General features: G+C 44.8%; 1 protein-coding gene across 3 annotated transcripts in view; it reads left to right on the top strand.

Moving 5' to 3' along the window:
• PRDM16 (PR/SET domain 16) overlaps window positions 1-25881 on the top strand; it is a 345908-nt gene that overhangs the window by 34304 nt on the left and 285723 nt on the right. The gene's annotated exons all lie outside the window — the stretch shown is intronic.

The following is a 25881-nucleotide window of genomic DNA, read 5'->3' as shown; positions in this document are numbered from 1 at the left end:
GACTGCAACTCATACAGACAGGATTCTTCTAGAATATGTAAGTGGATTATTTGAGGAAAAGGCGGAATTTTGTGAAGAGTTAGTGCTGCTGCCAAAATGCGGTGATTTTAAAGCAAAGAAGCTTCCCGAATACTTGTACTTTTATGTTCGCCTGACCTGGGGCTTGGGAAGTTAAGGATGTTTGAAACAAAAACCTATTAGAAAAACAAGGTGAGTTTCTATGTATAATAGCTATCGCGTCACTTAGTGGCTTTGGGCAAAGACTGGTGAAGGGCAAAGGGGTTTATACTTGGTGTTGAAGAGCTTTGTGCTGCTAAACTCCAAGGCAGCAAATGAACTGCTAAACCAGTTTAATGTTAAATGTAACCTGTAACGCAAGCAGCAGATGCTGAGATTGTATTTAATTTTATTTAACACTTATTTTGTTGGTGCTCAGGGCTGACATGCGTGGTTTGGACAAATCTGTTCTTTGCTAGGCTGGCTTTGTGGGTCCAGGGCTCAGGGGCAGGCAGGCGAGCTGCCTGGCTCTGCCGCTAGCCTGCAGGACCACCTCTGCCAGCTCATTCCTTCTCCTCGATCTGCACCCTTAACAAGCAACGCAAGGTTCCATTGGTTCTTCAGGGAAAGGACTCGCTTTTACTAACAAGTTGTACCATGTCCAGCATCAGTTTGAGGCCCCTGGGGATTACTGCAGCACAGTAATAACCTTAGATGGGTTAAGGCAATGTCAGCTGGGTTGAAGAATAGGTGTTAACTTGCTTGTGGGCAGTGCTCCACTTGCTCAGAAATCCAACCCCAAAATACCTGCAAACAGTGCAAGGTGGTTTTTGTTTTTGTTTTTTTTCCCCTTTGAGTCTTGTATCCCATCGGGGTCACCTGGCTTGCTTTTGGCTTTGTAGCTCTGGAAGGGCTCTGTGTAAGTGTGCTAATAATAAACTGCAGACCAAATAGAAATGTGGTGTCACACAGTGTCGAGTGAGTCCCACAGATTCATCTTGGGCACTGCAGAGGGTGTGCAGAGCCTGGAGAGAGGGGACCTCTGTGAAGTGTGAGCAAGTGCTGGAGAAGTGGGTCTGATGTGTTCCTGATCTCCTCTCTCGGCAGCTTCTCACAAAGCAGCCGGTCTGAATGACCTGAAAGCAGTCATTAGAAATACTTTTTTTTTTTTTTTTCCTTTCCCCGAGTGAAGAGGGTGAAGGAACACTGGTTATTGCAGCTGAGTGTTTCTTTCTTAGAGGAGCACCTTAGCTCCAGAGGGCTCCTCTGAAGCAGCCGTGAGCTGCTATTTGCATGTACCACTATCCTGGGATATTTTGACACACACAAGCAGAAGACCTGAGTTGCTTGCAAACCTTGCCAGACATTGCCAGCTCAGCTCAGTACTTGTATAATGTCACTTGTTACTGTTCAGCATCCTCGGCCTCCCAGGGCTCAGCTGGAGTTCGACCCTGGAAAATGGCATTCACCGCTCGGGGTCCCTGGGGAATAGATGCAGCTAAGGGAGCACCAGGGTATGGCTGACGTGATGCTGCACAGGTGATCAGAAGACATGGTCAGCAGGCTCTCTGCAACCTGCGGCGTTGTTCAGTGTCTGACTCCTATCTGGGGGCTGAAGGCCCTGCGATGTCTGACCCCTGAGGTTTGCATCACGGATTTGGCCCTTTGGGTCTGAAATTGCCCATCCTGAAGCAGGGATGCCAGCGCCCTGTGTAAGAGCCTGGTACAGCTGCTCCAGGGACTCATTTGGAAGGGTGTCAGCCTGTCTCCCTGCATGCTGCCCACCCGCTCCTATCGCTGCTGCCGGTGGCTGTTCTTCCTGCTTGCTTCTGTGAAAGGAGGTCCTGGCACAGCCCGCGGGGCCACGGAGGATGTCCTCGGTCATGGCCACGTTGCCCAGGGACCTCGCCGCTTGCTTTGGTGCATGTACTGTAAACACGAAGGAGAGGAGGGGAAGCGTAGCTTCAAGTTGAGGGTGCAAAAGCCCTTGCTTTTGGCTCCAGGACCTGCTGCAAAGAGATCTCTGAAAGGCAAAGGGGGAAGGAGCTCCTATGGGCTGTGTCAGCCACCGATGTGTCCCCTCCCCGCAGCGGAAGAGTGCAGCGATGGGTACGGCTGGCGCTGGCCTGGTGGGGGGACCAGTGTGGTCAGGGTACTTGCTAAATGAATTTGATTTTTATGCTGTATTTCTTCTAAATGCAGATCTCTTCTACCCTCCTGCTGCTACCACAAAAGTCCCTCGTAGTTTTCAGGAAGCCTGTACAGAATAATTTTCCTTCTACTTTCCCCACTTCCTCTAAATGCTGGGCCAGACAAAGGTGCTGTAAAAATTATAAGCCACAGTTTGATCTCTCTGGGTGAAATGGAGTGACTCTGGGTTCACAGTGGTTGAGACGACATGGGAATTGGGCCTCAACATTTGTTTTTCTGTGGGCTCCCTATATGGTCTTTTATTTTAATCTTATTTTTGTTCCTCTCGTGTTCTCTCCTCCCTCCCCTCCCTCCCTCCTCCCTGCATTCACTATTTAAAATAGAACAGAAAAACTCTGCTTGAAGTCGCTTGGAAGGCAAAATAGAAAAAAATATTTCCAGGATGCCCATGTAGCCCCAATTGCCAATGTGCAGCGGGTCCAGAGTTGCTGGTGGGCTCTGGTGCTTTTTAGGGAAGAGAAAGGGCCGCGGCTGGCCCAGCTGAAGGCAGCGTTACTCACTTGCTAGAAGCCGCCGGTTTTGTACATGCCTGATTTACGTAAAGTGATGTGGAAGACGGGGCTTTTATCTTTTAAGACAGAGGTGTAGCAAAAGCAAACCACAAGCCCGTCCGCAAGTAGATTGTGCCGGTGGATGTACAGATGGGCTGCTCGGCTCAGCGCGTTAAAGGTGCATTGTAGCTCAGTATGAAGGTGTCGAAAAGGTTCCCAGGAACTCTAGTGAGCCCTCAAAGGAGCCTTGAGTGAGTTCACAAGAGTCAAAGACAAAAGCAAGAAGGCAGAGGGTGCAGACAGGGAGTCCCTGCTATGAGATAGCAGAATATATTAGTGGTTTAAACATCCCTTGGTGGCATTTGCTTTATAGACCTTTTATTCCACAAATTAGTGATTTCTGTCCTGAAGGTTCCTGGAGATGTGTTCACAGAAACGCTGGCAGGTGAGCAGTGGTGGGCTGGCAGTCCCCAGCGTGTCCCACAAAACAATCTGATTGCGGTCAAATTAAAAAAAAAAAAAAACAACAAAAAAACCCCAAACCCAAACAAACCAAAAATAAAAACAAAACCTTAAAATATTCTATAAACCCTTTTCTTTTCAACACATTTACATTTAAAGGCCACTCAAAAAAAAACCCCATTCACTCAGCTGATCTCATTAAAGAGACTGAAGAACTTAAGTGACTCCTCAGGGACTTGAGCTTGTGGTTAAAGGAACTGAGAAGTCCCAAATGTTAAAGAAACCTTAAACTAGACCCTCTGACGGCCCCATATTAATGTGAGTTGAGGCTTAAGGGCTCTGATCATCTTCCATGTTAATTTTCTTAGTGCAGAAATAAAAACATAGTAGTGAGAAAAAAAATCTACTATGAAGGTACATTTAATAGCAACATAAGGTGTCATCACGTGTAATTAACATGCAAGCTTCAGTCGCTGGTGTTGCTCTTGGACCTCTCAGACTGTTCATATGCTGCCTGAATAATCTCATAGGCTTCTTTGGGTTTTGGGGTTTTTTTTGTTGATAACGGAAACCTGGAAATTCAGAAATTTGGGGATTCAAAAGATGGATAAAAGGAGGCACGTTAATTGTGATAGTTGAGGCAACGCTAGGTAGTAGTTCATGAGAACCCTGCGGATGAGGCTGAGCATCTGTGCTTCCTTGGGCTGGGAGCAGGCAGGCACCCCTGCCCTTTTGTGAACGTCAGCCCACGTGTCATTTGGTTTCCACAGTTTTGTGGCAAAAATTATTCCAACTGGAGAGAATGTGGTACGGAATATTCTTCCTTGCTGTTTGCAACAGCCCCCCAAAGCGACTGCCACTGCAAAACCAGCAATGGGGAGGGGAGTGCCCACAGGGAATAGCATCACCCCCCTGCTTCTGCTCTCCTCTTCTTAAAGCAATAAACACCCGGTCACCTGTTACTCCCAGGTTAATCGAAGGAGTAGCCACTGTTCTTAGTGGACCGAGAGCATATTCTCTCAGGGGAAGGACTCGTGCCACCCTGCGGGCACCCCGCGTCCTAAATGTGTGCCTGAGTCTCCGTGGGCACGTCAGTCTGTTGGTGGCCTTGACTCAGCTGTGTCTATTGGATTACACACTCCAGTCTCAGTGCAGGGAGAAACATATGCTTTTGCTTTTTGGCTCAGCTGCTCCCAAACATTCACATCAACAAAGAGAACACTGCAACATTTCCCCCCCACCCCCCAACTGATTGAGTCATCCACATATGCAGTTGTAGGATCTGAGAACGGAGGATGTGATAGCTAACGCAGAGCATCTCTGAGCCAGCCCTTGGGCCATAGGAAAGGAGCGATCAGTGCTTGCTGATCCTGCTAATGCTTTAGAGCTCAGACTGGTCTGGCTGTGTAAGCCAGCGCAGCACCTGATGGTGTCGTGCTGCAGCTGATGCCCACAGGTACTAAGACGTAAGTGATGCAGTCTGACCTGATGGGTCCATGCCCTTCACTAGCTGGGGGTAGGAAACCCATAGAAGAGCCCTCTACACTTGTATAACTTATTTTCCTCAATTGTTGCAAGAAATCCCCAGTGGGCAGGTCTCAAGAATGATGAAAATTATTTCTCTTTCAAAAGTAAACTTTTTTTTTTTTTTTTTTTTTTTTAATCTTACGGCAATTTGCATGCACTGGTTCTGTTCTACTTGCTGCTTTTAGCGATCTAGATATTAGACGCCAGATTAGGGTTGCTGAAGTCTTTTATCGACTGCAGCTGCCTGAGCCTGCAGAAGCCCCGTGGCTCCGATCCAGTGCCCTTTGGGAAAGGTGACAGACGGCACGTTTGCCTCCCTTGCAGCCCCCGGAGCGGATCTTTTCAGTCCCATCTCCCCACTCGATGTTAAACAGGCTACTGTCGTCTTCCGTGGGAGTTAAGAAACTCTATGATGGAAGGTGCATGTAGCGATCTAATTTTTATAATAAACAGAACTCTTAAACTGACAATGAATTTCCAACAAAATGAAAAATTACATTAGTTTGGCAGGAACTTTTCCCATGAAAAAAGGGTCTTGACATTGCAATGCCTCAATACCGACCATTATGACTGAATTGCCAGAGTTACTGTAATAAACATCCACTCAGAATAGCGTGATGCTATTTTTGAGGCTAAATCTGTATTTCTGCTTATTACCAAAACTGAAGCATTGATGTCCACAATATTTTCTTTCCGTAAGAAGAACATAAACCATTATTTTTTTTTGCTACAAAGACTGATTTACAAATTAGCATCACAGCGATGGTTGCCCCTCACTAGGGATGAGAAGACTTTTACTGGTGGTGAACTTTCCAATGATGGAACCGTCTTCACCAGGAAAGCAGAAGAATCTGTAGCACTTTGGGCAGTGCAGGGATGGTGGAAAACGCCTCTGTTGCAAGGTGTTTAGAGCGCCTGCTGTATTTGCAGGTGTTTCTGATGTACCAGCTCCCCGTGGCTGTTCTTGCTATGGTAGCTGAGTATCTTTGCTAGGCAAGTGTGGAACTTCAGCGCCTTACTCTAAAGCATGAGCACAGCGGCTGGTTTAAGAGCAGGTTTCAGGGTGTGCTGGGATTCCTTCCTTTTTGGAAAAGTACTTATGCTTAAATTTAGGCAGCACGTATCTAAGGACCAGTGGATTCCAGCCTGTGACAAGTGCTTTCCTAAATAATGACCATAACGAAATAAACGAGGAGCTTCTGTTTGTTGAAGTAAATCGACAGGGCCCTGCCCAGTGCTCTCCCAGAGGTGACAATGCCAGTATCCATCTGCTTTGTCACCCAGCCCTGCCTACTGCAGATAGCGCTGGCATCTGTCCGGGCCCAGTCTACAGCCTCACAGCATTTCTCCTAGATGAGTTAAACTTTTCCCCCCTCCCCTTCCTTTCTCTTCTTCCCACCTCCCTCCCTCCCTCCCTGGTCCTTGACAGAGGCGCAAACACTCTTAAATGAGAGATAGTGGCTTCCATCCAATGGAGCCCTGGTTAATCACCGAACATCGTGGGAAAAGCACAAGATGAGGGCCGAGAAACAGCCCATTGTCTGGGCAAGATTAAAGCCCCAAAAGCCGTATTGTCTACTGAGGGGATAAATCTTCCTGCTGTCACTCAAGCACTGAATTAAATTCCCCTTCATTTCTAAAGGGGCTTATCTGTACTGAATAGGCTGTTGCGCCACAAGCGTAAGGGAACGTATTAAGTGAGCTCCTGTCTTGGGCACCTTCACAAATAGACGAAAAACAGGAGCAAATCTGGAAGGGGCGGGTGGGAGGGGGAAGAGCAAAAGTGCTTTGGACTGGGGGAAAGAGGAGGGATGTTAATTGTTGTTGCAGGTCGTTATTACTGAGTGAGGTAAATGAAATGGCCATTTTGTTTGACTATCCAGCTTCCTCACTGCTGAAATAAACGCGATGGGGAGTGTCGGGGGCGAGCATCCTCCTGCGCAAGGGTGGCTTGGGCAAAGGGATGTCCTTGCGTGGTCCAGGCAGTCCCAGAATGACAGCGCGATCCTCTTGCAGGGTCCCGAAGGGAGGAACCGGCTTTTTGGTGATGCCAAGGCTTGGGCTAGGTGTGCTGCCAGAGAGTCTCTGCCACCCAGGTTGTCTCAGGAGGGATGGCTGCAGCGGGCTCCAGGCAAATATTTCCGCATGGATTTTGTAACGCATTTGCTCAGCTGCTGGCGCTGTCTTGCCCTTAGCAGCCGAGGGGCTGGGCTCTGGTGGTGGCTGCGGAGAGGAGGAGTATTTTGAGCAGATGTAATGTCTCAACGAGCTCACAGGCAACACCACCACTGCTTCTTCTCTGAATGCTTCCTCTGGCCTTTGGCAAGGGCCCAGCACTGCAAGGACACGGGACACGTGCAGCCATGGTTTGGCTCACTGCGATCCTCTCCTCCTCCCCTTACGCTCACTCCTGCAGTGTTCCTCACCGAGCACCGCCGTGCTCTGCCATCCCACTTGTAGCTGCCTCAACGGGAATGAACGTTGTTCCGTTATTTTTGGTGGTTCAGAGAAGCACTTTTGAAAGGCAGAAAAGACAGGCACTCCTGTTCGGGGGACGGAGTGTTAGATAATGAGTGTGACATGTTCAAAACCAAGGGCTGGCCTGGGGCTCTGTTGTTATGGGATGCTAAAGGCTGAGGGTGCGCTGTGGCTTCCTCTGCACTCCAGGTGCTGAACTGTCATTCTTCTCCAGTAGGTTTATAACCCAGAGGAAGGTCAAACAAACTTTGAAACAGAGATCAAGCGTTTTTCACGTCAGCTGGTATTCCTTAGTGCCAAATTATAGTAATCACGCCAAAGCAATTTTTAATATTTGCAAATCAAGGGCAATGCGTTATAACTCTATGTAGGTGAGACTGAATTCTGCCTATTTGTTGATATTATTATTTTTTTGCCCTTTGATTGGAATATTAAATATTACTTTGCCTTTGGTGATGATTAGGGTGCTTGATGTTGTGCTTGTCTGCAATCTTTATTGATAGCCTGGTCAGTTTATTTTTCTGCAAACTAAGCACATAAGGAAAAAGTTCTCCATCAAAATTCAGGGTTGGACAGTAACTGTTCTTGAACCACAACTGAGCATACCACCGATTGCAAATGTCAAAGGACAGCAACGTTTATATGTTTCTATTCACCACGCAAAATATTAACATGCTCAACATAGCAGTCAGACTTTTCAGTTTAAGAAAACAGGTGATTATGCTTCACCTTGGTGTTAGAGTATTGGATTAGAAGCAGGCTGTGTTTCGCGTTTGGTGTGATTTGGTAAGTGCTAAACAGGATTTTCTGCATCCTGAGTGCAGTTACCTCTTGTTGATAGGGTTTAATGCTCCCATGTACAAATCTCTTACTGTGCAAATACCTCCAATCTTTCCTTTTAGCAACCCAAACCATTGCTTAAACAAGTGGGTTTACACCTGCTTACCAGATTAATTTAATTAGCCAAAAATAGAGCGAAAGAACTGGCTTGAGAACAATAGTTCGCATAGAACACTTTTTTCTATTTCTTGTTGAGTCTGGTAATCTAGTGGAAGCTGGATTGAAATATTATTCCTCTTAGTTTCTTGGCTTCTTGTTTTTATAAACTAACTTGAGAAAATAAATGAACAAAATAATGTTTTGATGCTTTTATATTTGAAATAATGCAAAGAAGCCTTTTTCTACTTTTTCCAACCTTCCTATGAAAGACCCGATCTAGTTGCTTGCTATTTCAGGAAATCCAAGCTATTTGCTGTCTGAAATTGTCTCAGGTCTCAAGTTTTGCTCAAGGAAAATCCAGAACCAATCTCTCACAAACCCCACATTATTTCAAGAAGCCTGCATGAGCGCAGAAAGGTTTGCAATTCATTTGCTAGAGCTGCGATCTGTGTCGTGGTGTCGTTTTGCACCCACTGCAGACTTGTGCAACATAGACTAGTGTTGACGGAGGGAAATGGAGCACTGGGGCACAACTGCCCCGTCTGCCCCGTAGCCCCGCGGCCAGCGCCTGGTGCCCTGCCTTGCCACAGCCAAGAGCCCTTTGCTTTCTGACAGCTGCCCTCGTTCCAGGCAGGCTGAGTTGGGTTTGAGCATTCTTTTAAAACCGCCAATTGTTAATTATTTGAAGGGAAAAAAAAAAAAAAAAGGATTTTGTCAATAGAAATGTGTTATTTCCGTGACCTTAAATATTTATTTCAATTTCACCCTTACTTTTAAGACTCTTTCTTCACAAGCCAGACCTCTCATTTTAAGCAGACGGCACTTTGCAGCAAAAGGAGCTGTATAGTAAATGCCAAATTGTCTTTTCACACTGATCCTCCTTTATCTTTTAAAATTTTCTTAAAAAGACACCAGACAAATCCCCATTTCAGTAAATCCACGTTTTTCTAATAAATACAGTTATTTAGAGGTACACTGGATTGGACAATTGTAAACCCACTGAATTATATACATTAATTTGGTTAGAAATCAGCTGGTATTTTCTTACTGAATTGAGATCACGGACTGTTCCACGCATTTTTCTTCATATTCAACAATCTTTTGGAAGAGGCACAAGATTTAAGTAAAGCACCTTCAGAGTCCTACATAATGCTACTTTTAAAGTAATTTGTATTTAAAAAATAATAATAACAAGCAAACAAACTTGTTAGCCCATAGGATGCTTCTGCCCTGTGGCTTAATGGCACAGGTCTTTATACATCCAAATCCAGCAGCTTTCAATAACAAAGGATGAAATTCATGAAACAAATTGCTTCTCTCCTCATAAGTCACACACTCATATGCCAGGGTAAAGATGTGTTGATAACATTAAAATAGTTTGGTCGCCGATGAATTGTAAATTCCCACCGAGCCTTGGGCCTCGCAAGTGAGCTGCAAACAGCATGATGCTGGACACAGAATGCATTCAGATTGTGGTATTCACTGCTTCACTTTTTATAATATTTTTGGGTAAGAGCTAAGGAACACCACTGGGAGACTTTGGTAGGCAGCTTTGAGGGGGGAAAAAAGAGCAAAATATGCAGAGGCGATTTAATGAACATCCACGGTTCTTTAAAGCTGTACTGGTGTAAATGTGATCTCTGCTGACTGTGACTTTGGGGGGCAGGGGAACAAAGGATAAATTTACATGAATTTCCTTTCTGACAAAAGGTAGCACGTTTGCACTCTTTACCCAGAGAGCTGCTCTTCACCCACAGAAGAATTATATTAAGCAGGTACTGCTTTACGGATGCTTCACTCTGCGGTGCTCCTCCACCAAAGCATCAGCTCTGGGGGGAGCAATTCTGAAGGCAACAGCCAAGTTTGGGGTTTGGGCATCTTGGGTCTCTTCTGCCGATGTGATTGAAGGAACATGGAGGTGCATGAGACCTGGACTGCAGAGCTCCCGTTCCTCCAGGCACCAGAGAACATCCTTTGGTGGTGGTCCTGTCTGCACAGCCTTGCTGGGGGGACCGCAGCCCTGTGGCGTGGCACACAGAGCACGCCGGTGTTCCCCAAGATGCTGTAACGGGGGCTGGTGGTTAGCTTCTTGTTTGAAGACCAAACTGACCTCCCATGGAAGTGCTGTAGGGTGGAGCTGTCACAGCGCTAGGCTGGACTTGTGCCCAGGGCGTTTGTTTTGCAGGATTCCACACTGAATGCTTGAGGGACCACGTATATCAAATAAATAAAAGAATAATGCTGTAGTTCTGCTCTTTAGTTTTTCCCAGTTACTGTTTTAATCAGATCTTTGAATTATCCAGCGCAATTTGAACCCGACCGATCTACAAGTGAAAAAAAGCAGTAATGGATGGCTCGCCATGCCAGTTTTGGTGAATACCTCACTAATTTCAGCACGTTTGGAGGACAGCATTCAGCCTGCCCTCTGCAATTAGAGCCCCGAGCTCTGCAGCAGGATGCTGTGACTTCAAACCCAGGGCAGGGGAGGGGGACCAAACGGCAGGGAGTTCTTCGTGCAGGTCAGGACACTTTGGCAAGACCCAAAAGGGTTAACAAACAAACTGCCTGAATTGCTTTGTTCACTGGAAATCTAATCAGATGTTAACCTACAGTCTATATCCAAGCAATCCTTTCCTTATGATAGTGATTAGTATTACACTCAGAATGAATAGACCAAGGAAAGATTCCTATGGTAACCTTCAAAATGCATTCCATCGGCAGGCTCTGCCTACTCACAATAATTACGTTCTTAACTCGTCTAACAAACGGCATGCTAATTAGCTGCTTAACCAGCCTCAGCTCATTATTACCAAGGTTGGGCAGGCTCGAGTAAAGTGACCCAGAGAGAACAAGCCCACTTAAAAAAAATAATAGTAATAATAAGACATTTGTCAGATTTGCCGTGAAGATGGACCTCCTCCATAACGCCGGGGCTGCCTTTGTGCGCGGATTGGCCTTTTGGCAACGCCGCGTTGCAGCTTCCACGGAGCTGCCCTCCCTGGCTGCGCGCGCTTTGGGTTGACGTCGGTGGGTCTTAATAATTAGCAACAAGAGCGTCGTCAGGGCCCGTCCCCGCTTCGCTGGGTGCTCTGGGGAGCGGGCAGCTGCCTCGCTGCAGGACGGGCGCGGGGCTCGCCCCCCCGGCCATGGCTGCCCTTGCTGCCTCAGTGACACGCTCCACCTCCACACCTAGGAGAGCTACTGAACGCAGCTGGCCGGTTCCTCGATATTTACTCCTCCTAGCTTTCTCCAGGGCTTGGACCCGGCTCCCTGCATGGTTCAGCAAAGATCTCTCAGGCAGGACTGAAGCAAGGGCCACCTGGATCCATCGTGCAGACCAAGGCTGTACTTGCTGGATCATGGAAGCCTTGGTTGGAAGGGATCTCTGGAGGTCACCTTGCTGCCTGAAAGACATTACAATCTGATCAAGTGCATTTTGAGTACTAACATGTAAAGAAAGCATTTTCTCAGGGTTTGCCTCATACTGGGATTTGCTCTAATCTTGTCTAATCAAAGTGTTTTTTTCTGAGGATCTCTTTAAACTGAGTTAACGTATTTCATGGACATCGCTATTTCACATTAAACCAGACCTGGCTTGATTGAGTTCAGTCTAGCATAGGTCAGCTCAATCACAGTTAGGCTAGTGAATAAATCATGCTTTAGCACAAAGGGCATGAACTGAAGGAAACGGGGCTACCTACGTTCCTGAAACATGGTGAAAGCATGAGGATGCTTGTCCTGTTGGGCACTGGGCTTTGCCTGTCCTGTGGTTTGAGAAAGCCAGTTGGGGTTTGTTTTGAAGGATAATCTGCTCGGGGTCTTTCCCTGGATGCCGCCTTTTGGTCCTGACAGCCATACTCCATCCTGCACCTCTGTTCTGTAGTTGTGGTGCTGCTTCTTTGAGGATGAAGGAATTTCCTATGGTTTGGGAGTTCATCCACTGGCTCCAGATTAAAGCAGGGTAGAATGGGCTCAGCTACTGAAATATCCACGCCATCGTGCACCTTTCCTGTTGGCTTTAAGATATTACCTCTAATCAGAAAGAAGCTAATCTGCACCCCACCTTATGTTTCATCAGCTGTTTGCTTTGTTTGCTTTCATTGTTTTCTCACAAAATGTTTAATTTCCCACTTTAGCACTTTAAATTTCTTAATTCAAAATACATTTTCTTTAACATTCGACATATGGAGAATAAGGAGAACAGTACTTTCATCGCTTCTTTTGGAAAGGTGTGTGGTAGGTTTTTCGGTGTTTGGGGTTTCTTGGGTTTTTTTCATTTTATTTTTTTTTAAGGCTAACACCTGAGATGGGGGAAAGTCCCAATCAATTCCATTTCAATAGCCCTTGCAAAGGCAGTTTGCAAACAGGAGTATGTTTGGGAGGCTCCTGCTTAAAAAAGCACTCAAGATCCAGTTGTCTTTGCTGCTGGGCAGGTTAGCATACAGTAGCTGATGTGGTTAAGAAATGATCACAAAAGAGAAGGGGTTTAAAACTCTTTTTACAGTTCTTCAGTGTCAATCCACAAAGTTAATCCTAACGTAAACAAAGAATAACACAATTTATATGCCACTAAATGCAAGCTTGTGATGTCGCAGAACACTGCAATGGTAAGGTTTGGTCTAAATACAATCTGTTCAGTTTTTATGTCCTTACACCAGCTGGAAATGCAAGCTCTCTTACCACGATTTCAAATATTGATTTGGTTAGCATACATCAAAACATTACCTTACTACATTAAGCAGAATGTTTGTTTTGGGGTTTCACACTTCCAACCCTTTTAACACCTTAACGTGCTCTTGCATTTTGTTGTGTTCCTAATTATTTTTTCCCCTCTTCACCTCTGCAGTTTATTCTTATGTTGTTGAAATCTAACCGTATGAATAATGAAACAAAGCTAGGCACACTGTCCCCAACAGAATGCAGTTTCTTCCTTGTATATGCTTACAGAGAACCGCAGGCCACAGAGCACAAAATCCCAGTAAAAAAAAGTAGCCGCCTTTACAATTTGTGCCAGTCAAATGCATTACGCAAGGTGGTCTATGCTGAACGAGAGGCAGTTCTGTACTCAAGTATAGGCACACACAGTTTTAATAAAATACTTATTTCTCTTATTAACAGCAGTGACTTTCTTCATCTTTATCTAATCCTGTTTATCAGTAGAATAGAAATGCATATGTCTGAGAGCAAAATATGTTGCTATCTCTCCTCCTCTTCATAAAATGTTGGCAAACTTTATGTCAGTAAAACCTGGAAATGGTTTTTGTCCCCATGCGTATACATGTTGATTTTTTTGATTGTTAATTCATGCCCTTCTTTGTAGAGATGGGGTTGGTAAAGAGGTGCGTACAGCTCTGTAGGCAGATGTTAAAAGGTTTAGGATTTGCAGTTTCAAGAAGTCAGACACCTTTTAATAACCCTGTATGTGCTCAGCAATTTTACAGTTCCCATCAGCAATGGCTATTCATGGACCAGAAGACACCTGTACTGGGATGGTGCCAGGCAGACTAAGAATGATTAAGGGATGGACACATATTTTGGTTATCAACTTATTTTTCTCCAGTGTAATAATTATATGTATCGTGCTGCATACAACTTTATCTTGGCTGGATGAGAAATATATACTGGTGATAATTTTCACAAGTATCTTCTTGGGTTCTGACTGTGTTTACCCTTTGGGTTTCCTTGTTAATGACTCTCCTACTAGCTGGTCTTCCCTGCAGGTGGAGCAGTGTTTGGGAACAGCGTGTGTCTGTTGTAACAGAACTTAAATTTCTACTTGAATGTAAAAAAAAAATCCCAAAGAATTTGCGTATGAGTTCCTTTATGTTCACCAATTGCAGAATAGAAATGATACCATGTGAACGACGCACCCAACCAAAAAAGAATAACGGAGCTCGTATTTCGGCTCTTGTTCGGAAGCTGCCTATTGCTTCAAGTTGAGAGCTGGGCTAGTGAAACGATTCAAGAAAATTATACATTGCTTTCAGGCCACCTCACATGCAGAATTATTATTGCATGTGACTCTGCTATGAGTGATTGGGTCAGCTCTAGCAGCTGCAGCTATGCACTGTGGCACAAAGGGGAGAAAAGCCTGTTTTTTTTATTTTGTATTTTTCCTATAAGGCATAATATTTTAACCCAAGTTCTGCATTGAATGCTGAATGTGAGTTTAACCATTGCAAATGGAATGAGAAATCACCAAAGGCTTCCACTTTGCAAAGAGTCCCTGTCCGTCAGTCACATGTGACAGTTGTGGGGGCTTGTCAGAGGAATGCAGTTTGCTGAATTCCCGTCTTTCCGCTGGAACGTAACAAAAGCTCAAGTAATGTGGCCAGTGGAGAAAAGTATTTTAAAATCATGTGGAGAAATAGAAGCTTTCTTATATGTTTGGGAGGGGGCTGCTTGTATTTTGCATTGGTAATGAGTAGGGCAGATGACAGTGTTTGCTTTTTTTGAAGGCTGAGCAGGTTTGTGTGGAAGCAATGCCGAGTATTGCATTCATGCTAAATTTGCAATGAACCTTTCCAAACATCATTGGTCTCTTCAAAGAAGCATCACCCTTCCTCGCAAACCAAAAAAGCTTACCAAAAGAAATGTGCATCTTTCCTCAGAGCCAGGAAAGCACCAAAAGGTAGCATATAGTGTGAAAACAAATTCTACCTGGTTAAAGGAGAGGAGCAAACAAAGTGCCCGGCTTAACCAGATAATCGGGATGCCCTCATACCATGTCCTCACCTCAGCTTTGTGTGGTCCAGTCATAAAAGTCTCTTCTAGGGATGGGATCCATCTGCCAGTGGTGATCAGAAACACAGTTATTTCTGTTTCCCGCCCCCTGGAGACATATAATTAGAGGAACTGCTTCCCTAGGTGATCAGTGGCTTTCTGGTGGCTATGGTTGCTCATCCATCCCTTAGACCTGACACTGCTGTTCACACACATGGCACGTGGGCTGGTCGGGGTCACACTACCAGAACCGCTGACAGCGTGGCACCACGGGTTGTCACCCCGTGGGGACAGTCCCCAGCATGGGCAGGTCTGGTACCGGCTGTCCTTGGCACTGCAGGACCGCTGGGGCTGGCTCCCTGTGGAGAGGATGGATGGGAGTGGAGGTACCAACTGGAACATTTTGTTTCTTTTATTTCTCCCAAGTGTTAGAACGGTGTAGCAGTACCATCTAGAGTAACTCGGTGAACAGGAATATAAACAGCTACGTGGGTGCAGAAGACTTCAAGTCGTCTGGCCCCAGGTTTTTCAACGGTGTCAAGTGATTTTTGTATCTAAGAAATTTCCTTTCACTGCTGACTCAAGCCATGATATGTGTTAAGAACCAGCTGAAACTTTTGCACTAAACCCCGCAGAATCTTCTAGCATGTCGGAGAAATTCTCTCCCTCTTCCTCAGACAAGCCGTAACTTCCAAATTTCCCAACCCTGCTGGCAGGGAAAGTGGAAGCATCAGCAAGGAGATGCCTAGCTTTCTAGAAGTAAAGCAGAAAGCACTGGAAATCTTCCTTGCTGTTTGAAAACTGCTGGGGTTTCGGGTTGTTTAGCTGTTGGCAGCCAGGACCCTAAGCCAGCAGATTTAGGGGGCTTGTTTGAACGGCACCTCCAAAGCTACCGGAGGTCTCCCCTCCTAGTACAGCTGCGGCTTGCGGTTCTGGATGAGCCGCTAACTCGAAACTGGAGCATATTCATAACCCACCCCCGTTTGTCTAATGCAATGAAGGAACAAGGAATATGAAAACACAGCTTCTGAGATCTCTGTGAAAGATTCTTATTATCCTGCCCCAGATGGCACCAGCTGTACTCCTGGACCAACACTAAATGACTGTGGGTTGTGCCAAATATGTACTTGAGTGGGTTGTACATGCCCTTTACAAATAGAAGTTGAATGTTAATAGATACTGAATGAAACCCATTGCCAAACCAAACAGAGCCCCTGGATATATACAGGGCATGCAGGGAAATTATACATTTCAGCAACGCTTGCTGCAGAATGCGTGCAAAGGATTTCAAAGTGTTGGTGGATTTAATGGGGTTGTTGCTAATTCTCTGTATGCTAATAGCTGTGCAAAGATGCACGAAGAAGAATGAGGAAAGGTTAAAAGACCACTGCACTGATATCATGTAAATTCAGGATAGGGTCAGCGTCTGATGTTGTAAACAACATCACATCTCAGAGTACATGGAGTTCTGATCCTTTCAGGTATTCGAGCCTTTGTCTGCTGATATAACGCTTGCCTGTCAGCCCCACGGTCAGAGGCCCAATCTTTTTTTCTTCAGTTGCTGAAAAGGTCCCAGCGCCACATCGGGGCAACATACTGGCTGCCTATTCTCCTTCCCTATGGAACGCAATCACTGGACAACTCTGCTATAATTCACTCCCTGGCCAGCCCTTTGAAAAGGTGGGCTGCCTCAGTGCTGTTAGCCCAGCAAGATAAATCATGTACTCGAAATTAACTTCCATTGAAAGGAAGGGGTGGAAGAAAAGCCGACTGGTCAGGCGGAGCATGCTAAAGAAAAGATGACTAGAGTTGATAAATGTCATTGTGGATAATTTGGGGGCTGTGATTAAGATCTTATCTAGGTAGGAAGTAAATAGAAAAGACTTAATAAAAGTCCTACCCAGGGATCCGTCCTTATGAACTTGTGCGGTTTTAATTTTTTTAAAGTGAATATTGAAGAGAGCACCAGAAAGGTCTTCATTAAAGGGAAAGTTGTTTTCAGGGTGCTGCCTGAAGAGATTTGAAAAGCGCATGGGCAAAACTGTACGTCTTCCCCCCACTCCTTTTTCTTTTCCAGAGGAGAAAGAAAGCATCTTTGTCTAGAAATTCCTCTAAAAAGTTAAAGGATAAACAACCGGGGGAGAGCCGATGAGGATTTCTGGGTAACAATCATCTGTTTTTTCTCTTCTCTTTTTCTTTCTTTAATGAATGGGCTTTACTGCCATAAAATTCCCTACAAATAAAATGTAACCTTATACCCAATATGTGTAAGGGAGAGAACGCAGAGGCCTGTTTGTCCATAAATTCACATGCTGTTTGCTCAGAAAGCATAAACTGCCTCCTTTTTTTATTGTACTGCCTAGAATTTGCTTTTATTATATTATTAGAAGTAGTTTGCCTTTTTTTTTTTTTTTGGTTCAACCAATTACTCCAGCAACCTGCAAGCAATGAGCAGAAAGCGGTAGTAAACTCGGTTAACATCTGTGAGGCTGAGTGACAGGGATCCAGAGCCCAGTGCGAATTCCCTGTCACTGGAGAGGCGGGAGCCCTCCCCTCCTCCCTCCCAGCACTTGGCTGGTAGTACTGCCTGCGCTGCCTTTACAACGCGGAGTGAGCACAGACAATCCTTAACAGCTGTACAGCTGTTTTCTGTGTATAGACTTCTGTTAGCTAATGAGAATGTTTAAAGTTTTATTGAAGAGTGTATCCTGTGATCTATAACCTACCTAATCCAAATCTCTAAGGGATATTGAACTGCTAGAGGTTTCCAGAACCCTCAAAATGCCACCTCCTAAATTACCCAGGCTTCTTATTTACTTCCTCCGTGTCTTTTTACTACTTTCCCCAGCATATAGAACATATTTTGATAGGGAAACCGCGTAATGTACTTTAAAAAAAAATAAAATTTTCTCAAAAGAACAGTTAAGGGCACATAGAACGAGATGTGAGGAGCCAGGGGCGCTGCATTATTACCTAGACTCAAGCAAATCAAGTTTGGAGAATTTGGGAGATAGGAAAAGATCTTGGTGTGTCTCTAATCTCTTTGTGTCTCAAAGTGCCCTTCCTGCTGTTGCAAAAACAAATGGGAAAAGGCAAGAAGAGCGAGCGGTTACAAGCTGTATGTCTTTCAGAAAGACTCTGATATTGAGTAAATTATTATATGGTAGTGAAGGACAAAAGCAGAACCTGCAGTTGCAAAGTGCTGTTATTGTGCTCTCAGACGAGCAGCTGCCTCGTGAGGGAGGCTCTGGTGTGATGGGGACGTTTCTACAGAAAAAAAGACATTTTTGGAGCTGGGTGAAAGCTGGTCTTCAACGCGGATAAATTTGTGTATGCAGAGGTCAGTGTCATACTCACTGTGCTTCAGTTGACTAAATATAATGTTAAACCTCCCCAGCTGCAGGTGTGGGATGGGGAGGGCCCGATCCTGTTCCACAAAAGGTGGTGGAAAGCATTCTGCTGAACCTTGGGAAAGGAAAAGGATAATCAGTCGTGTGAGGCTTTTACGAGGGCTGCACTGGCTTTACTAGGTAGGCTGGATAGAAGGTGCATTCGCTGCAGCTTCAACTCCTAGATGCCTGCAGCTTTCTTTGTAATTAAACACTTACTTAAGTGTGTGACTGCATTGTTGCTTTCTTAGCCTGGAGACATTTGTCTTGCTTGTATTTATTTTAAGATCCTGCAATAACAAAACTTACGAAGTTCCAATGCAAACAGCAAATTTAAAAAGTGCATATCCCAATCAACAAAAACATTGATTTGTAGGAGCAAGAGCTGAAAACTTAAGTCTTTTCTTTCCATTTGTAAATTCCCCGTGTGCTGATGCAGGTTTCTATGCATATACTCACTATTTACAGGCATGAGCCAAAGTTTAGAGCTTTATTAAAAGAAATGTCTGTCTTGGGGAACTGGTTAGGCACTACTTGCCATACGTGTGTCACTGGGTGCTTGAGCCACAAGAGACTCCGCTGCTCCAATATAGGTTATCTGCATTTTAAAAAAAAATAAATAAAATGGCTATAAATGTTGGCTAACAGACGATAAACAGATGCTGTTCTAGTGGTGCTTTTCATGCCCGCAAGTGTGGAAATACCAATGGTCGTGGTAACAAAACGTCTGTGCAAGCTAACTACCGTTTATATGGCTAGTAGTGGATGAGGAGGTAGAGGAAAATGATTAAATGGAACTTTCATCAGACTTTGGAGGGATGGTTGTGAACTCTGTTATGAGATGCAAACATCTCTTAAATATAAACTGTAAAAAAGAAAACTGCATGTTTGTAATAGAGCAAGCATGCAGCATGCTTCTGTTTTATCTACGTGAATGCTTTCTGCGAGCTGTCTGCTCTGCTTTTGATAACTGATGATAGTGCTGGTGCTTCCATTCTGAATTCTACAAATTCTGAAGGCAGTTACTGAGCCAACTTTTCTTCCCAAGTATCCTTATTGATTTGATCACCTGCAGTCTTCTGCTGGCCTGTCTTTTCTGTATGTTCACTATAGGAAAACTAAATGTTCTTTAGAAATTTCTCCACTGAAATCTAGCTTTGAACACTAAAAACATCCTTGTTCAAAATACATTTTGTGTCTAATCCATGAATGCTTCCCAAGCTATTGACATCATCGTTTTCCAGTGATCTCATCAGCATGTCAAAATCTCTGTTGTTAATGACTCTGAGAAAACTGTGGACCCAATAAACTCCATGTCAGGTAAAGAATACAGTGAGGATTGGAAAGTGACAGATAAAGCAAATATCCTGCTCCTAAACAAACACAGCAGGACAGGAGAAGATGACAAATGATGGGATTGTGTCAGCTTGAAAACAGATTGGACTAATGGCATGCTGGACTTTGCACTCCAGGGGATCAATACTCTATCAGGCAAGAGAGCTCGAGACCTTGTGAACAGCATTTGTATGGACAGAAGAAAGATATTTGCTGATAGCATGTGCGTTCGCTGCTCGCACAGCACTGTCTCAAGCACCCGGTAAAACTCGAACGTGAGCCTGAAAGGGCTCTGTGGTACGGTTCCTGCAGGCTGAGGGGAACCTTTTCTTCTGGGACCCCTTCCTTCGGTGCTGGAAACAGAGATGTGGGGGAAAGTCTGCGTCTCTGCAAAGTTCTGGCACTGCGCTGGGGGCTGCCAGGCTTGGGCTCGCTTGCTGCTTGCTTTCAAGCCTTCTCGTGTTTTTTGGTTTCTTGTTGATTTTTTTTCCCCTTGATGTCAGGGATGTGTAATTGAGTAGTTATGAAGAGAGGAAAAAAAAAAAAAAGGTTTACTTCTTGGACTTTAAGGGAGGCTGTGCACATAAAAGGAATACATTTTTTCCTGTCTTTGTCCACTTCTGTTCCAAAAACCTCCAGTTGGTATAAACTGGGTTCGCTCTAGGTGGAGCTCAGACAAACTGATGGGATGTGATTTTTCTGTTGTATTTAGCTGCATGAGGCAGAAGCATGGCCCTTCTTCCATACAAATACAATATGTGGGGAAAAAAATAGCTGGCAGTCATTTAGGCTAGGCAGATCTCGTGTGTGCCTGATCCTGACAGTGGGTGTAATGCCAAGCTGCAGGCAAGGGGTGTCCCTGTGCCAGCCGTCAGGAGCCCTGCTGCTGTTCCCCAAGGATCACCTCCTCGTCTGGCAGAACCCCTCTGTTACCTGGGCCCGCTCTAATTTTCACCTAATGAAACCGTTCCACTAGTGGGGGCCACTGGAGGTGTAAGGCTAAAGATTTGTTTTCAATAGCCACGTTCTTTCCAGTTGCACTGAGGGCTTAAAATTTGTGCTAACCACCGTGCTGATTTTCTCGTTGGAGGCAGGGGACGTGGTCTACAGGCTCTTTGAAAGGGAACGATCCTCCCAAATGAAGGGAGGAATTCCCAGGGGATGAGATGGAAAGCAGTTTAGGGCTTTCTGTTTTGGCAGTGGGGGAAGAGAAGTAAGGATGTGTGCATGTTTATGTGCAACACTGAGATGTCACTCTAATAAAAGGAAGGGAAGAGTGTGAAAGGTGCTTCGAAGTGAGGAACATGCAAGCCACCGAGCAGGCAGGGAAGCCCCGCGTGTCTCTCACAGGAGCATGTGGTGTCAGTCACTGGTGCTCAGAACCCTTTGGTGTAACTTTGCCGAGCTTTTCAGTTTTCTTCCCACCACCGCCCCCAGCGCGCACAGTTTTTTTAGGGGCCAGTTTGGTTTTTCTTGTTTTGTTCTGAAGTGAAGCTCTGGAGGTTCCTCGCCAATTCAGCAAGTCCAGATCCCTGCCGTGATTGCCACCCCAGGCTGCACCCTTCCTTTCCTTCCTTTTCCAGGGACCGCGACACAGCCCCTTCCCCTGCACTCCATACAGCCATGGCACGGGGCCCCTGGGCTGCCAGCCAGTGCTGGGGGGCCGCCCCCGGCAGAGGGGCACTGAAGCCTTACGGCGGCAATTTTATATATTACACCAGCAGCGAGGAGATTTAATCCAAAGGGCTTCCCGAAGCTGCAAGTTTCCCGATGGGCCTCTTTTACATTTGGGTGTTCAGACTCAGTCCTGTCCCTCCTCTTTTCACGACTCAAAAGCCTCCAACAGTTTCAGGAAGAGCAATGGGGGCAACTGCCCGGGGCTCTGGGCTAGTGGGCAAGCCCCGGGCTGGGTTGGGTAGCCCTGTAAGTCACCCTGGCTCTGAGCTGCACCCTGCCTGGGGGGGTGAGGGTTGACCCCAGCCATGACCGAGAAGAGGCCCCAGGCATCTTCCTGCAAAAGGCACCAAATCTGCTGTGTTCCTGGTCTTAAAAACAGACATTCCTGCTGCTCTGAGAGTTTTCCCCTTTCATCTGGCATGCTCGAAAGGGATAACTATTTCCTGATAAATTGCACTCTCTTTAATAGCTATTAGTTGTTTACCTGAGCTAATAAGATTAATGTCGTTTTGAATATGGGGGAAAAAAAAAAAAACCCTTGGACAGACCAACACATGCTTTTAGATTTATATGCTAATCATCACGAGCATGAAATTAATGCTAAGGAGACATTGCAGGAATGCTTTTGCTTGATCAAGAAAACAGAAAGAACGAACAAACTTCAGGATGACCTTATACCTCCCATCCTATAGACCACATTGGAGTGCTCACAGGAATGAAATCAGTAGGACCGCTCGTGTGAGCAAGGGTTCGGAGGATCAGCCTTGAAAATGTGTATTTTTAACTTTGAAAGGTCAGGTTCAGAACCCAGGAGATCCGTATATTGCTTGTGCTTTTCCAAGGTGTTTATTCAGCTTTAAAGTCTCTTCAGAAAGAGAAGGAAAGAAAGCCTCTTGTGTGCCTATCAGTTTCTCTGTTGATATTTCTCTCTACCCATTTGATATTTTAGATAAATAGGCATTATCTCATCTGAAGGAACTCTTTGGAAGGCAGCAAGTATTTTTTTATTAGAGTCTAACAAGCTGCTATTTTAGAAATTATATATATAACTATGCTATGGAAAGGCGGGGTTTATATGAAGGCCATTTAATAAAAAAAAAGCAAATTAAATTCCAAGCAAAATATATAGAAATAAATTGGAGAAATTTAGCTATGAACAGCGTAAATATTTTCAATGGTGTAGTATTTAATTAAAATCAAGAATTCTCAGATTGCGCAGAGGTCCTAGAATGCATGTGAGTTGCAATAACCTATATGGACACTTAGCAAAAGAAAACAATTTAAAAATAAATGCATTTTGGCCTCTGCAAGGCTATACGTATTCCCCCTACCTTCCTTGTCTCATAAACACTGATGCAATGGAAATTAACAGTCAATGGAATTGATGAAGTTTAAATGGAAACACGGTACTGCTGGACTTGTGCAGAAAAAAAACCCTCTGCAGGTATGTGCCATGTGCAACCCCCCTTCATAAACGGGGAAGATTTGATGAAAATCTTCAGGACGGGCTAAATACCAACTTCCACTGCCATGTACTATGATTGCTGCCCCCCGGTCACGCCGCCGCAGCCTCACGGTGGGTCTCGCTGCGCGTGCAATTCCTGACTTGCATCTTGCGCCATGCGTGAGGGCAGCCAGGGAATTCGGAAGGCCGGGATTTTATTCCTACCTGTCTCCCTCAGTAAACGAGGAGCCTGCAGAAACCAGCCTCCACGCCCCAGCTGCAGCCGCACTTCCTAACCCTGCCTGCTCACCTTGCCAGGCTGGGGGGCCCTTGTTCTCATACCAATAACACGTTCCGAGGGCAATAAAGCAGCCAAAAGGGAACTGCTAAGGCACAAGAGCCATTACAAAGCTGGAATTTGCTTCTTAAATACTTTTTTGACTGACACCTTCTCTTTCGAAGACTGCTGGAGGAGAGGGAATGCTCGTATACCTTGCTTTTATTGCAAGAAGAGAGAGTTGCCAGTTAAGGATCTCTGCTCCGTGGGAGCTGACCTGCCTTAAAATCAGATTTAGGGGTGTGTACTGGGGGCGGGGGGGCAGGCAGGGAGAAGTTTAGTCTCAGTATTGTCTGGCTGGCTTGGTTACTGACATGATCTCACTGCTTCTGGTTGTCAGACAGTACTAAAATAATAGAAATGATATACTGAGAATGGGAAAGTGAAGCCATTTTACATATATTTCCAGTGTTGCCTCTCTTTTTCCAAATTTTCTTGGACACCAACAATTTAAACCAACTAACAAGCAGAAACCCTCTCTCTTATTATCTTTCCTTTTTTCTGTAATTTACACATAACGTGTGCTCAAAGAAGCTAGAGGAAAAAGGAGTGGTTTGCATTTATTTTGGCTTGTCTTCCCTTGTAACACGGTTGCTTGGGCCAGAGAAATTGCACATCATATGGGTGGTGGGGTGAGGGCAAGCTTTGAGAATCCCAAGAAATGTTTACATCTCTTTTTTGCTTAGCTTTAATAATAAATGCATTGCTTCACCGAGGCATTAATTGGAATCAGTTGCTGTATATAATAAATTAAAGCTAATTCCCCACTCAAGTGTCTCAAAGGAATCTACTAATTTTGTTTTCTTTAAGAAAATCAGAAAGCTTGGACGTGTCTGTGACCAAAGCTACTGGCCAGCAGATTCCTCACCTGTGCAGCACAAGGGATTTGTGTGTTTGCATGTGTATTGCATGAAATAAGGACACTTTGCATTTTCAGAAGCATTTTGCCAAAAAAAGGAGCTCTGCAAAGAGCCTGGATGCACACTATGAGCTACCCGTGGCATAGCAGGCTACTGCAGCCAGTTACCTTAACAGCCAGCTGCACATGAAGGAAAGTATGTGCGTTGTATTTGACAAGTAAAAATGCATTGAATCTGCCACAGTCATTTGTCTTTATTGTAGCCCTAATTTGAATGAAAGCAAGTGCTAATAGAGGACACGGTTTGAGAAAACTCTGCGCATTGGCATAAATACCTTGCAGAGGGAGAAACTTGTAGTATGATTTAATAGCCTGGTTTATCTTTGCTCCTGGCAAAGTTTGCTAGTGTGGTGATGCTGGTTACTGATGCAGTTTTTATCAATGCATAATGCTTCCTATTCCCCTGCCCCCCTCCAAACTTCCCCAGTGAATTCATCTAGAAACATATCGATTCCATGCTGCGACAGTGGGACAGTGCCCTGCTCTGCAGAGAGCCCTTGCTGTTTCCCTTTTATGAACAGTCACAGACTGTGTCTGTCAGCACTGCTTGTCCTGCAGTACGTCTTCCTTGTGATTCACAATACGAGCTGCTCATCAAGGCAAGATAGACATGTTAAATAAAGTGCCATCAGGCCTGCTCGCTTGCACAGTGGTAGCCCATTGTGCTGCCATACGGGTGAGCCGGGGATGGGCTTGTCCCTTTGGAATCCTTTTTAATTATCTTTAACATGATTCCAGCTTGAAATGATATTTCAATTGAAAAGAACTCAGGGGACAATTACCTTCTTCCTCGTCTTTGTAAATATTCATGTGCTGATTTGTTCGGATGGGGAGTGGGGGTAGGATGCGGGGACAGGAAGAAGTGGAAAGAATCTGACAATTTTAAGCGTAAACATTAAGACCCTAGAACGGAAAGCCACCTACTTTCAAAGATGTGTTTTAGGGTTTGGGGGTTTTTTCCTTCCTTTTATCTATTTTTAATGCAACATGAAGTGATGTACAACTGTTCTTTGACCAAATTCAACAAGTGCAAAGGCTGGGAAGATCTGTCGTGCTGTTTGGGGAAAGCAGCCAAACAATAAAAACTTTCTTGTGAACAAAAATCAGCTACTCCATTTTTCCCTTTTTTACTTTCCCCCTGCCCCTTCTTCCTATCTTCTAATATAGATCCTAATATTTTATGCTGTATTGAAGAACCTGATATATGACTCCTTAAGATCTTTGAAACTGGTTTGGGAATTATTCCAGTTTTTGTGACCAAATGGAGATACTTGAACAAGGCTGCAGGTTTTGCCTCTCAGATTCTGCTTAACCCTTTTTCTTCTCTCTCAGTTTCCCCATCTCCTGCATGAAACTGGGTGGTCCTCTCCAAATACAGACCAACAGTGGCCCTGTGGGCACTCTGACTTGTGGGCTTCCCTCCAACAGATGCTGCTGACTAGATGCTAAATTCCCTTGTGATGGTAACTTGGCAAGTTTGTGCTAGGTACTATCTGAAGACCAAGGCATTAATTCAGCTCTCTAGAGAAAGAAGCTTTGTGCAATCAAACCCCTCCCAACTCTCTAAGAACGATGTTAAGGCTTTTAATATCGTGCTTTCTGGGTCCCATAGGAGGCTGGGGAAAATAGAAATACTTTCACCAGTCAGGTTCTAGTTTAAAAAAACCCAACACACCAAACCCTAAATAATTAAAAAGATGGATACAGTCTGGTTTAGACCTCTTGTTTATTCAGCATTATTTAATTTCACAAATATTAAGTTTCCCTTTTCCATCATCAACACCCCTCCCATGGGATGCAAGTTACCACCAATTTCATTCTTCTGAAGCCTCATTAATGTCACCAGTTGTTCACTTTGACTTATGGGCTTAAATTACCAGAGACTGGAACAAGTGTAAATATAGTTGTGCTGCCCTTGAAAAGCCCATCCACACATAAAACTTCTGCAGTAA

This window comes from Falco punctatus (assembly GCF_963210335.1).
Source record: "Falco punctatus genome assembly, chromosome: 3".
Taxonomy (NCBI): Eukaryota; Metazoa; Chordata; class Aves; order Falconiformes; family Falconidae; genus Falco; species Falco punctatus.
The sequence above is the reverse complement of the archived record's forward strand: the minus strand, read 5'-3'. Positions and strand labels throughout refer to the sequence as shown.